This window comes from Leptonychotes weddellii, chromosome 11 (assembly GCF_054177405.1).
Source record: "Leptonychotes weddellii isolate Sample4059 chromosome 11, ASM5417740v2, whole genome shotgun sequence".
Lineage (NCBI taxonomy): Eukaryota > Metazoa > Chordata > Mammalia > Carnivora > Phocidae > Leptonychotes > Leptonychotes weddellii.
The window spans coordinates 7381332-7393496 of NC_138379.1; the positions used below are offsets into that span (position 1 = coordinate 7381332).

The 12165-nt window shown below is 53.5% G+C and overlaps 1 protein-coding gene across 1 annotated transcript in view; it reads left to right on the top strand.

Annotated features, from left to right (window-relative positions):
* MACROD1 (mono-ADP ribosylhydrolase 1) overlaps positions 1-10543 on the top strand; it is a 194813-nt gene extending 184270 nt beyond the window's left edge. The window contains exon 10 of the mRNA XM_081797938.1: positions 10522-10543. The gene's annotated coding sequence lies outside the window, so the exon portion shown is untranslated. The remainder of the gene's footprint in view (positions 1-10521) is intronic.
* The last annotated feature ends 1622 nt before the right edge of the window (positions 10544-12165 follow it).

Here is a 12165-nt window from a genome sequence, read left to right on the forward strand (position 1 = left end):
GGCTTGAACTCACAACCCTGAGATCAAGAGTCACGTGTTCTACCAACTGAGCCAGCCAGGTGCCCTAGGGCTTAGAGGTTTTGAAAGACTTTGGGACTAGAGGGAGCTGGGACACCACTGGAGGGTCTGAGTGGAGGAGCCATGGAGTGGCTTTTGTGCTCATAGGACCACCTGACTGCTGGGTTGGGAAGGGAGTGTAGGGGCAAGGTCACAGGAGGGCCTTTGCAGAGGCCACTGCTCCGGTCAAGGCGAGAGCAATTAAGCTTGTAGCAGGTGGACAGCGCTGGAAGTGGAAGAAGCAGTCAGGGCCTGGTGTGTATCGAAGGTAGAACCAATAGGCCTTGCTGGTGGACTGGGTGTAGGATGTGAGGGAAAGAGAAGAGTAAGATACCTTTCAAGGTTTTTTGTTTGTTTTTTATTTATTTATTTATTTTTATTTTTGAGAGCGAGAGAATGAGAGACAGAGAGCATGAGAGAGAGGAGGGTCAGAGGGAGAAGCAGACTCCTTGCTGAGCAGGAAGCCCGATGTGGGACTCGATCCTGGAACTCCAGGATCATGACCTGAGCCGAAGGCAGTTGCTTAACCAACTGAGCCACCCAGGCGCCCCTTTTGTTTGTTTTTTAAAGATTTTATTTATAGGGGCGCCTGGGTGGCTCAGATGGTTGGGCGTCTGCCTTTGGCTCGGGTCGTGATCCCAGGGTCCTGGGATTGAGCCCCATATCGGGCTCCTGGCTCGGCGGGGAGCCTGCTTCTCCCTCTCCCTCTGCCTCTCCCCCTGCTCGTGCTCTCTCTCTCTCTCTCTCTCTCGGTGTCTCAAGTGAATAAATAAAATCTTAAAAACAAATAAGATTTTATTTATTTATTTGAGAGCGAGAGAGAGAGCATGAGGTGGGGGGGTAGGGTGGGCAGAGGAAGAGGGAGAAGCAGTCTTCCCACTGAGTAAGGAGCCCAACCTGGGGCTGGATCCCAGGACCCTGGTATCAGGACCTGAGCCGAAGGCAGACGCTTAACCAACTGAGCCACACAGGTGCCCCCCTTTCAAGGTTTTTACCTTGTGCTACGGGAGAAGTGGAGAGTCTTCAACGGAGACGCAGGCAACTTTGGAAGGAGCAAGATGAGGGCGGGGCTGGGGAAGATCAGGAATTCGGTTTTGACTATGTCAGGTTTAAGATGTCTTTTGTATGTTCACATAGAGATGTGGAGTGATCAGCGTCTGGAACTCAGCAGGGAGAAGTCCAGGCAGGAGACACAAATTTCAGCGCTGCCAGCGTGTGATGGTATTTCAAGCTGGATGATCCTGCAGAGGAATGTAGGTAGACTGGCATGAATGAATCTTTCAGCTGGCACCCTATTCCTCGATCAGAAAATCTGCTTGCTAGGGGCGCCTGGCTGGCTCTCTGAAAAGCATGTGACTCTTGATCTCAGGGTCATGAGTTCCAGCCCCACGTTGGGTGTAGAGATTACTAAAAACTAGAAAGAAAGAGAAAGGAAGAAAAAAAGAAAGAAAGAGAAAGGGAGAGAGGGAAGGAAGGAAAGGAAAGGAAAAGGAAAAGGAAAAACCTGCTTGCTAGTAGTCTGGGGACCAGAAGAGGGAGCTAAGGGTGGGAGGAGGGTGGAAAAGGTGGGAAGAGGGGGACGTGTGAACCTGCCCTTGAAGGAGGAGGAGGCAAGGAGATTCCAGGGGGAGGGAACAGTATTTGCAGAGCCAGGGAAGCATGAAGGAGTGGGCCAGGGTGTTTACAGAGGGAGGAGGGGCAAGGTGGGAATCGGGCTCAACCCCCACTCCAGAGCAGTCCCCACCCTGTTTCGGCTTCCCTTGTCTCCTTACCCACTTTGAACTTCAAGGTCAGCTGTTTTGGGGAACAGATACCTGCCATCACGATTGCCTTGTGCCCTGTCTCTTCTACCACTCCTCACTCTTGGGTCTGCCCTCCCCCTGGCTGCTGGAATTTGCTGGACACCTGACAAAGCCTGGGAGGTGAGCCCAGCAGTCCCTTGGGCAGGTGACATCATCTGGGCCCCTGAGAGGCCTGAGAAGGTCCAATGCCCTATCCCTGCCCTACATCAGTATCCTTCCCCCTGATTATGGGCTCTTCTTTGCTAGGGGCTTCCTTGGTTCCCTTTGGGGGTGGACTGAGCCTGCTTTGGAGTCAGACCAGCCTGGGTTTAAACTCTCTCTCGGCTACATAGGAGCTTTGTGACTTTAGGTCAAGTGCCTCAAGAATAAGAGACTCAGGTTCCTTATTTCTACAGTGAGACGACCCACAGCAATCATTTTCCTCACAGTCTCATGTTCTCCCAGGCAGGTTGGGAGAATTATAGGAGATCAAATGAGATGGGCTGCAGGAAGGCACCTGGCATGGCCTGGGGCAGGAGAAAGGAATTCCCTCGCGAGGTACAAAAGTTCATCTCCCCACCCCATTTCTACCCCTTCCTGCCTCCCCTCCCTGACAAACCTCTGCCCCTTTAGACCAGGATGTCTACACAGTCTCATAAGCCACTCCCGGGCAACTTTCCCGCTCTCCTCTCACACGCCTCTGCACAGGGCCACTGTCTGCTCCCCTCTCCCAGGCCCTGCACCCCTCCTGCCTGTGTCCAGGACCCTTCTTCCTCCAGGTCCTCCCAAGACAGCCACTCCCCAAAACACTATGCTTTGCCCTCCCCTTGCCCTATGGCCCTCCACTGCTCCCAACTAATTAATTATTCGTTTGCCCAATGGAGGCAAGGAGATTGCATGTGCTCTGTGTTGCCTTCTGTACTACGAACAGTCTCTCGGGAGACAACACCAGGGGCCGCTGGGTCACAGCACAGCTGGGCAAGGCCAACTTTATAGAGTGTCATCAGCTGGTAGGGGAGAGTCCCTGGATTTCCCAAAAAGAATCTGAATGTGCCTCCACCCTCCCCTTCCTGCCACCTGGGGAGCTGAGCCTCCTGCAGGGCCAGACCTGCCTGGGCCTCATCCCCTCAGGGTCCCTCCCTTCCCTCCCCCAGCCTTCCTCAATCCAGCTCTCTCCTGCCTTCAGGATGCTCTCCCTACTCAAAAACCTTTGGAAAAAATGTCCTCCCTTATCTCTATCTTCTTGCTTCTCACACTGCTCCCTCCTCAAGGCTCTGCCTTAGCAGGTAGCCTTCTATTCCTACTGCCCCACAGAAGCCTCTCCCCAATGCTTCCAGCAGTTTGCCAATGGACAGGCCTCGGTCCCTATCTTTCTGGACCTCCCTGCAACGTCTGTCATTCCCTTCTTCTTCCTTGAAATACCGTTCTTTCCTTGGCCTTTGTGATACCACGCAGCCCCCCGTTTCTAAAATGGACATCTGGGGGCACCTGGGTGGTTCAGTGGTTAGGTGTCTCAGGTCATGATCCCCGGGTCCTGGGATCGAGCCCCGTGTCGGGCTCCCTGCTCCACGGGAGGCCTGCTTCTCCCTCTCCCACTCCCCCTGCTTGTGTTCCTTCTCTCGCTGTGTCTCTCTCTCTGTCAAATAAATAAATAAAATCTTTAAATAAATAAATAAACAAATAAATAAAATGCACATCTGGTCAGGCCAGTGAAGCATTCTGAGGTCCTCCATTAGCGGTTTCAGGGGGCTGCATGTTTGGCCCCTGCCCACCTGGCCGGGGTCCCCTCTCCTTGCCAAGACTCTGGCCCTGCTGTTCCCTTCACCAGAAACCATCTTTGGTCCTCACCCCTAGGGTCCTAGCTTAGCTGTTGGAAGCCTTCTCTCACTCTTACTGGCATAGCCTGGGCGCCCTTCCTTGGGGGTCTCCCCATGCCTGTTCTCCTTCTCACAGCATCGGGGCCCCTCGCGGTCACCAGCTCCCCCCTAAGACCGTGGGTTTCCTGTAGCTAGGGGCTGCGCTTCTCTCTTCCACCGCCATTACGGTTGCCAAACACAATACAGGGGATAAACTTCAACTCACTATCTGAGATTCAGATTTCCCTGGGGGGCCTGTATTTTTTGTTTTCATCTCTCCCCCTGGGTGTCCCGTATTTTTGTATACTACACTTGGCAACCCTAACTGCTGTACCCCTAGGGCCCAGCTTGGTGCCTGACGTGGCGTATGTGCTCAGGGGTGACGGCGGCGGTGAAGGTAGTGGGCTCAGGTGACGGGGGGCACAAAGGAAAGGCAGCAGGCTCCCTGGGGGTGATGCCCGAGCCAAAGCAGATGGCAACAGTAGGTCATGGCCTCAACCAGCCCCTCCACAGAGATGCCTCCTGTAATGGGTTGAATAGTGTCCCCCAAAATACATGGTTTTTTTTAAGATTTTATTTATTTGAGAGAGAGAGAGAGAGAGCACGAGGCGGGGAGGGTCAGAGGGAGAAGCAGACTCCCCAGTGAGCAGGGGAGCCCGATGCGGGGCTCGATCCCAGGACCCCGGGATCATGACCTGAGCCCAAGGCAGATGCTTAACAGACTGAGCTACACAGGCACCCCCAAAAGATATGTTTAAGCCAACGCCTGGTACCTGTGCATGTGACCTTATTTGGAAATAGGGTCGTTGCAGATGTAATTAGGTTAGGGGCCTCAGAATGAGGTCATCCTGGATTTAGGGTTGGCTCTAAATCCAATGACTGGTATCCTTTTTTTTTTTTTAAGATTGTATTTATTTATTTGAGAGAGAGAGAGAACACTAGAGAGAGTAAGCACAAGTAGGGGACAGAGGGAAAGGGAGAAGCAGGCTCCCCGCTGAGCAGGGAGCCCGATGCGGGGCTCAATCCCAGGACCCTGGGATCATGGCCTGAGTCGAAGGTAGATGCTCAACTGACTGGGCCACCCAGGTGCCCAAATGACTGGATCCTTATATGAGGAAGGAGAGAGAGATTTGAGACACACACCGGGTAGGTGGTCATATGAAGACAGGCAGGCAGAGATTGTAATGATGTGGCTACAAGCCAAGGAATGCCCAGGATTTCCAGGAGCCATCATGGAAAGGATGCAACCTCATCGCCTCTAAAAGGAATCATCCCTCCCAACACCTTGTCTTTGGACTTCCGGCCTCCAGAGCTGTGAGAAAATTAATTTGCTATTATTTTAAGCCATCCAGTTTGGCGTACGTTGTTCGAACAATCCTGGGAAACGAATATGCTCCTTGGACTCCATCTTTCCCGAGCTCCCTCTGTCAGACTTTTCATGACTCTTGCCCCCAGAACCCTCTACGATACCAGAGCTCTTGTCCAGCCTGTGGCAGCCCGCTAGCAAAATGGCCCCAGTGATCCTTACCTCCTGGCCTTTATGCCCTTATCCAGTCCCTTCCCACAGTAACGAGGGCTGACTTAGGTGACAATAAAATACTGTAGAAGTGACGGCGTGGAATTCCCAAGACCAGGTGATGAAACTTGAGACCAAACTTCTGCGGGAGTCTCTAGGATTGCTCCCTCAGGGCAGGGGCTGGGCACAGGGTGGGGGAGGATGGGGTGGGAAGCCAGCTGCCATGCTTTCACGAGGCACAGGAAGCACCATGGAGAAGTCCCTATGGGGGAGAACTGGGGTTTTTCACCAACAGCTGGCCCCAACTTGCTAACCAAGTGAGTGAGCCATTTTGGAAGATGGTTGTCCCACACTAGTCAAGACTTCAGATGGCTGAAGCCCCCACCAACATCTTGATGGCAGACCCATGAGAGACGCCAAGGCAGAATCACCCAGTGAAATCACTCCTGAGATTCTGACTCACAGAAGCTTTGGCATTCCTCATGTTCACATGGCATTCTCCTTATATGGCTTTCTGTGTCCAGATGTCCCCTTCTTACAAGAACATCAGTCATATTGAACTAAGACCCACCCTAAGGACCACACTTTAATTTGATTGCTTCTGTAAAGACCCTATCTCCAAATAAGGTCGCATTCTGAGGTACTAGGGATTAGGACTTCAACACATGAATTTTTGGGAAGGCACAATTCAGTCTATAACACACCAGGACCCTGTATTTAGGGCCAAGGTCTTTCTGCCCGTAATTCACTCTGTTTCCTAGCCTCTTTCTTTCTCTCTGCCTCCCCCCACCCCCCACCCATTTTGTGCTCAAGGCAGACATTACTAATCCCTCTTGGCATCCTTTCTGCTGAAGCACAGGATGCCGAGTCTCCTCATCAGCCGTCTCCAGGCAGCCTGCCCACCAATACAGACTTCGAGGAGGAGGAGACAATGGCCAATAAACACTTGTTGAATGAATGACTGGATACATCTAACTACAACAGTTCATAAACCACCACTTGTCTGCCTGTTCCAGGCTATCTGTCCCCGCAGACTCACCATTGGGCCCCATGAGCCTGCTTTCCCTCAGGAGCCACAGCCCTCTTTGGTGGTTCTCATCTTAGGAAAGGTGGGTACCTGGGGGCCATGACTTCAGGTCCAGAGGCCATGTTTGCCAGGACAGAAAATCTGCCCCCCTTCCTTTTGCTTGGAGTTCAGCCAACATATTTGAACGCTGTAATAGAGAGGGTGCTGTGTCAGGGGGACGGGGTAGGCAGCAGGCGTAGGATGGGGTGGAGATGGCCTCTCTACTCAACAGCGACGCCTCCTGCTCCCTTGCTAACAGAGCCCCAACTCTGCTCAGGTAATGGGTGGAGACCCCTGGATGTCATGGCATTTTTGCTGGAGCACAAACATGATCGGTCTAATCCAAGCATTGGAATCCTTTGCCAGGGATTGGTTTAAGAAGCATGGGCCTGCTCAGGGATCCCTGGAAAAGGGTTTTCTCCCTGATAAAGATGCCAAGGAGAAAACGCTGGCCCTGTGACCGTCCTACTCTGGAAATTGTCCTCCAAGGGTGGGATGCTCGGAGCAACTGCAGCTGCCCAGTGATCATGAGGGGAAACCTGACGCAGGGACGAGGCAGAGCCGAGAGATGAGAAGCACCTGGGGCTTGATGACCATGAAGCTGTTAGTGGCGACCACCGACCTCCACACCACCATTAAAAGGCTATTCCTCCTTTACAGGAGAAACAGGCACACGCATCTTAACTGAAAGGATGCGGACACAGGGATATGAAAACAGGGCCCTGGCACCCGCTGGCTTGAGGTCAGTCCCAGCTCTGGGACTTGCAAGTTTCGTGATCTTAGGCAGGGCGTCTTCGGAAGCCTCAGTTCCTCACCTGTAAAATGAAGATTTCTAGGGGTGCCTGGGTGGCTCAGTCGGTTGGGCGTCTGCCTTTGGCTCGGGTCATGATCCCAGGGTCCTGGGATTAAGCCCCCACTCGGGGTCCTTGCTTAGTGGGGAGCCTGCTTCTCCTTCTCCCTCTGCCTGCCGCTCCCCCTGCTTGTGCTCTCTCTCTCTGTGTCAAATAAATAAATAAAGTCTTTTAAAAAAATGAGGATTACTAGAATACCTACCTCATGGGGCTACTGTGGGGGAACGTGAGAAAAACTAGGTAAGGCATTTCGCACACAGGGGCTGGTACCTATAAGCATCCATTTGTTTATTCATTTGCTAATTTATTCAACGAATAGCTGTCGAGCATCTACTACGCACTTTTTTTTTTTAAGATTCTATCCATTTATTTGACAGAGAGACACAGCGAGAGAGGGAACACAAGCAGGGGGAGTGGGAGAGGGAGAAGCAGGCTTCCTGCTGAGCAGGGGCTCCATCCCAGGACCCTGGGACCATGACCTGAGCAGAAGGCAGACGCCCAACGACTGAGCCACCCGGGCGTCCTACGCACCTGTATCAATCTAGGATCTGGGCACATAGCTGTGAACAAATAACGGGTAATCAAAGAAGTTGGCTGTTGTATTATTATAAGAAGTTGGCTCTTGCTCCTATTGTTTTGTAAGTCTTTGCCTACGAGGAGCTCCCAACACAGCAGCAAAATCAGGGAAGATTTGGCGGAAGTGATTTCCCAGGACCTGTGGAGTGAGAGGGGCTGCGGCAGTCAGGAGGGCTCCCCTGAGGAAACGGTGCTTGGGAGACCTGAGCTGGTTCCCTGAGCAGCTGTTGGCAGTGTGCTGGCTGGCGTGGAGCTGTGTGAGGAGCTGGGGATGCGTGGGTGAGTAAGACAGATGCCCCGTCCTCTCTGAGCTCACAGCCTCAGGGAGAGAACAGACAGGTAAGCGGGTAGGTGGTGACATTAGCGAGCTATCAGTATTGAGATGGGGAGGAGGCAGATGTCCTTGACAAGGTGATACCAGAGCTTCACTTTGCTCAAACTGAGAGAATTGGTCAACAAGGAAAAGGAGAGCAGCATGTCAGGTATGAGGAACCACATGTATGAAGACTCCAAAAGAATTGCAGGTCGTTGAACACGACTAAAGCATAAGTTCCAGTGGGCTAGTGTTGACAGATGTGCTGTTTCAGAGGCTCTGGATGCAAGTGACAGAAAACTGAAACCAGCCAGGCTCGATCAAGAGAATGTATTGACTCGTATGACTAAAACTTCAGAGGTTCGGTGGCTTCAGGTGAGTTGATCCAGCAGCTCAACGATGTCACTGAGAAATCAGGTTTTTTCCCCCTCTCTTCGTGGTGGCTTCCCTCCACAGTGTTGGCTTCCCTTGGTGATCAAAGATGGCAGCCAACACTCCTGGCTCAGCTTCCTGGCCTTTGTCCCATATTTGCAATGTGCTAATTGGGCTGCCAGTCCCCTTTCTCAATCAATCATGGTGTCCAGGGCCTTGGGAAAGGCTGACACTGGGGATCAACAGCACCGTATGGATCCTCAAAAGAGAAAGGCAAAGTGGGAATGGATGTCAGCAGGTCAGATTTTTCTTTTTGTAAATATTTTATCTTTTAAGTAATCTCTACACCCAACGTGGGACTCGAACTTACAACCCCGAGATTAAGAGTTGCACGCTCCACCGACTGAGCCAGCCAGGGGCCCCAGGAGGTCAGATTTTGAAGGAGATACATCATGCTCAGGAGCTGGAACTTAAGCCAAGGGTAACGAGAGGCAGAGGACTGACTTGATAAGATTGGATTTGAGAAAGATCACCTTGGCTGTTGAATAAAGAGTAGATTAGAGGGGAGCAGGAGAGGAGGCAAGGAGGCCAGCTGGGAGGCTGGTTCAGTGACGGGGTGGGGGCGTGGCCGCGGGGGAGGGGATTGAGAGAAATTGGAGCCGGTTGGACTTGGAAGTGAAGCAGAGAGAGGCTTGCAGGGCAACTTCTCTGTTTCTACTTTGGGTAAGGGTGGGAAAGGGAAGTGGGCGGGGGCCGACAATGCAAATGGCTGGTCAAGAGGGTGAGATCTGTTTTGGACAGGATGAGCACGAGGTGCGTGAGATAACTGACGGCAGATGTCCAGAAGGCAGTTGGTTGGATACGGCAGTCCAGAGCCTGGGAAGGGGGTCTGGGCTAGAGATGGAGGCTGGAGAGTCCATAGCCCGGAAGTTAAGGATGTGGACTGCGCCTGAAGCATCGACAGTGAGGGTTAGGAGGCAGGCAGAAGGGGAGCCCGCGGGGAGCTCATGTCCAGAGTGGGATGGCCCTCTCTGTCCAGTCCTGCTTAGACAGGGAGGGAGACCGTGCCTGCCAAAGGTCCTTTGCGTTTAGAGATAACAGCCCTGGTGACCTTGGCAAGAACAGTCTCTGCGGAGTGGCGGGGGGTGAATCGGCACTGCAGTGGGTTGGGGAGTGAGTGGGAGGTGAAGACAAGGATAAAGGCTCTGAACAACTCTTTTAAGATGCCCAGCTTTAAGAGAGAGAGAGAGAGAGAGAAGGCAGCGGTGGCTTAGCTGAAAGGGGCAGCCGAAGGTAAACATGAGATGGAGGGGTGCGTGTTGTTGGTGTGCTGGTGTATGTGGGGGGTGGGAGGTCTTAGGAATGAAGGACTTAAGTAGGTTGACATTCGGAGGGACAAGACAGTAGTGAGGGAGGAGAGGTACCTGAGGATCAAGGACTCAGGAGGGCCTGTGCGCACATTAGTGGAGGGGGAGTGGCCGGAGCCTGGGAGTGAGTTGGCCTTGAAGAGAGAAGGTGCAGGTACATCTGGGAGAGGGAAAGAACTGAAGCCCTGGGTGTGGGGGCAGGCCTTGGAGAGGGCTCCTCCCAGGTGGCCTCAATTCTTTCTGGAAGTGGGAGGCGAGGTCGTGTGCTAAGAGCCATGCAGCAGATGGGGTGGTGGAGGAGGAGCATGGTGGAGGGGCAGGAAGGGTGCTGGCTGCCAGGTCAGGGGCCCTACATGTGCCGGGTCAGAGCCAACTTGCTTGCAGGAGCCAGCGGTCTCAAGGGAGGGGCCGGGCTTAGGGCATGCAAATAGGTGGGCTGGGCTAGCATTTGCAAGGTGGATGGGGCACCTGGGGCACCAGATAGGGCTCAGCAGATGGTGAGCAGACCTGCTTGGCTGGATCAGAAACAAGCTAGAAGGCTCTCGAGTCCTGGGCTGGGAGAGAAGTTCCAACTTTGCCTGGAAGGCAACTGGGAACCATGGAAGGTTATTGAGCAGGAGTGGGCCATGATACGAGCAGAAGTTAAGAATCTGTATCCAGAGGGGTACCTGGCCAGCTCAGTTGGAAGAGCATGGGACTCTTGATCTTGGGGTTGTGGGTTCGAGCCCCACTTTGGGTGTAGAGATTGCTTAAAGATAAAAAAAATCTTGGGGCGCCTGGGTGGCTCAGTCGGTTAAGCATCCCACTCTTGATTTTGGCTTGGGTCACTATCTTGGGGTTGTGAGATTGAGCCCCGTGTCGGGCTCCACTCTGGGTATGGCGCCTGCTTAGGATTCTCTCTCTCCCTCTGCCCCCCACCCCACTCTTTCTAAAAAAAATAAAATAAAATAAAAATAATTTAAAATCTTAAAAATAAAATCTGTATCCAGCTGTGTGTGCATGAATTAGATCAGACTGAAGGCAGGAATCTGGAGTGGTTGGTGGAGGAGTCTGAAGGGAGGATGTCAGGTGTCAGAGGTCACAGAGGAAGAGTTTTTAGCTCTAGAGGTCAGATCCAGGAGCCCTGGGGGGCAATGGCCTTCAGGCAGTCCACAGAGCAGGGGCCCCTTCAGAGAGCAGAGTGGGGATTTCCAGTCCTGCTGGAGGGGTGCTCGAGAGGACCCTTACTTCCGAGGGAAACCAGCATTGATGGAGGCTCTGATTACAGTCCGTCTGTAATCATCTGAGATGATGTTGGATCCTCCCAATAATCAGATACCAGAATTATTGTTCTCTTTGAGAGATGGACGTGTGGTGCCTGGGGGCTCAGAGGGGCCAATCATCTCCCCTCAGGCCACACAGCAAGTGAGAAGCAGAGCCAGGGCTCACCCCAGATCTGCACTGCTCCTGCACTTTGCCCGTCCTTTTTTTTTTGAAGATTTTATTTATTCATTTGAAACAGAGATTCAAAGAGAAAGAGAGCATGAGCAGGGGAGAGGCAGAGGGAGAGGGAGAAGCAGACCGATGTGGGGCTTGGTCCCAGGACCCCAGGTTCATGACCTGAGCCGAAGGCAGACGAGCCACCCGGGTGCCCCACTTTCCCTGTTCTTGTCTCCTCTGCCATTTCTCTAAGGGTTTCTGCTCCACCTGACTTTGTTCTGGGAGATTCTGGTGGCTCTGGGCCAAGGAGCCTTGCTGGGGATTGGATCTAAAGCTCAGTAACTCCAAATGGCCCGCGGCGGGGGTGGGGGGGCTTGATCCCATACACTTAGCCCAGGAGAATGGGCTTCTCGGGGTGCCTTCCTGGGGGGACATTTGTGGCCAGGCTGAGGTGGGACCCCTTGGTCCATGCTGTCACCGCCAGAGGGCGCCGGCTGTTGCCCAGGTGAGGGCAAGGGGAGGCCCCCTTCCTGGCTTCCGGAGAAACGGAGCTGGCTCCCGGGTCTGGAAGCCGCCCCCTTGAGGGTCCAGGGAGCTCCTGTCGCCTTCTCGTGTCTCTCTGAATGAAGGTCTTGCTGACCCTTCCTCCCCAGTTCCTGCTTTGCTCAGGGCGTCAGATTTCCTCGGCGTGGGTGTCAGGAAGCCTGGGGTCTCCTTGCTGACCTCCTGCCTCGTTGCACTCTGCCCTCCCCCAGCGCCACTCCAGATGCGTCGGCCTCACCTCCTTTACCTGCCTCCTCTCGCGGCCACGGTGCAGAGACGGTGCCAAGCACCAGATTGTCACCTCTGTCACCTTCTCTCAGCTCTTCACAACCCTGGGTGGGAGTGTGTGGGCCAGACTCCCAAAGTGAACTGGGCCCAGACAGGGGGAGGCCAGCACCCTGGGCCCCAGGGGGCTTAGGGAGCCAGAGGAATGGGATTCCTGTCTGGG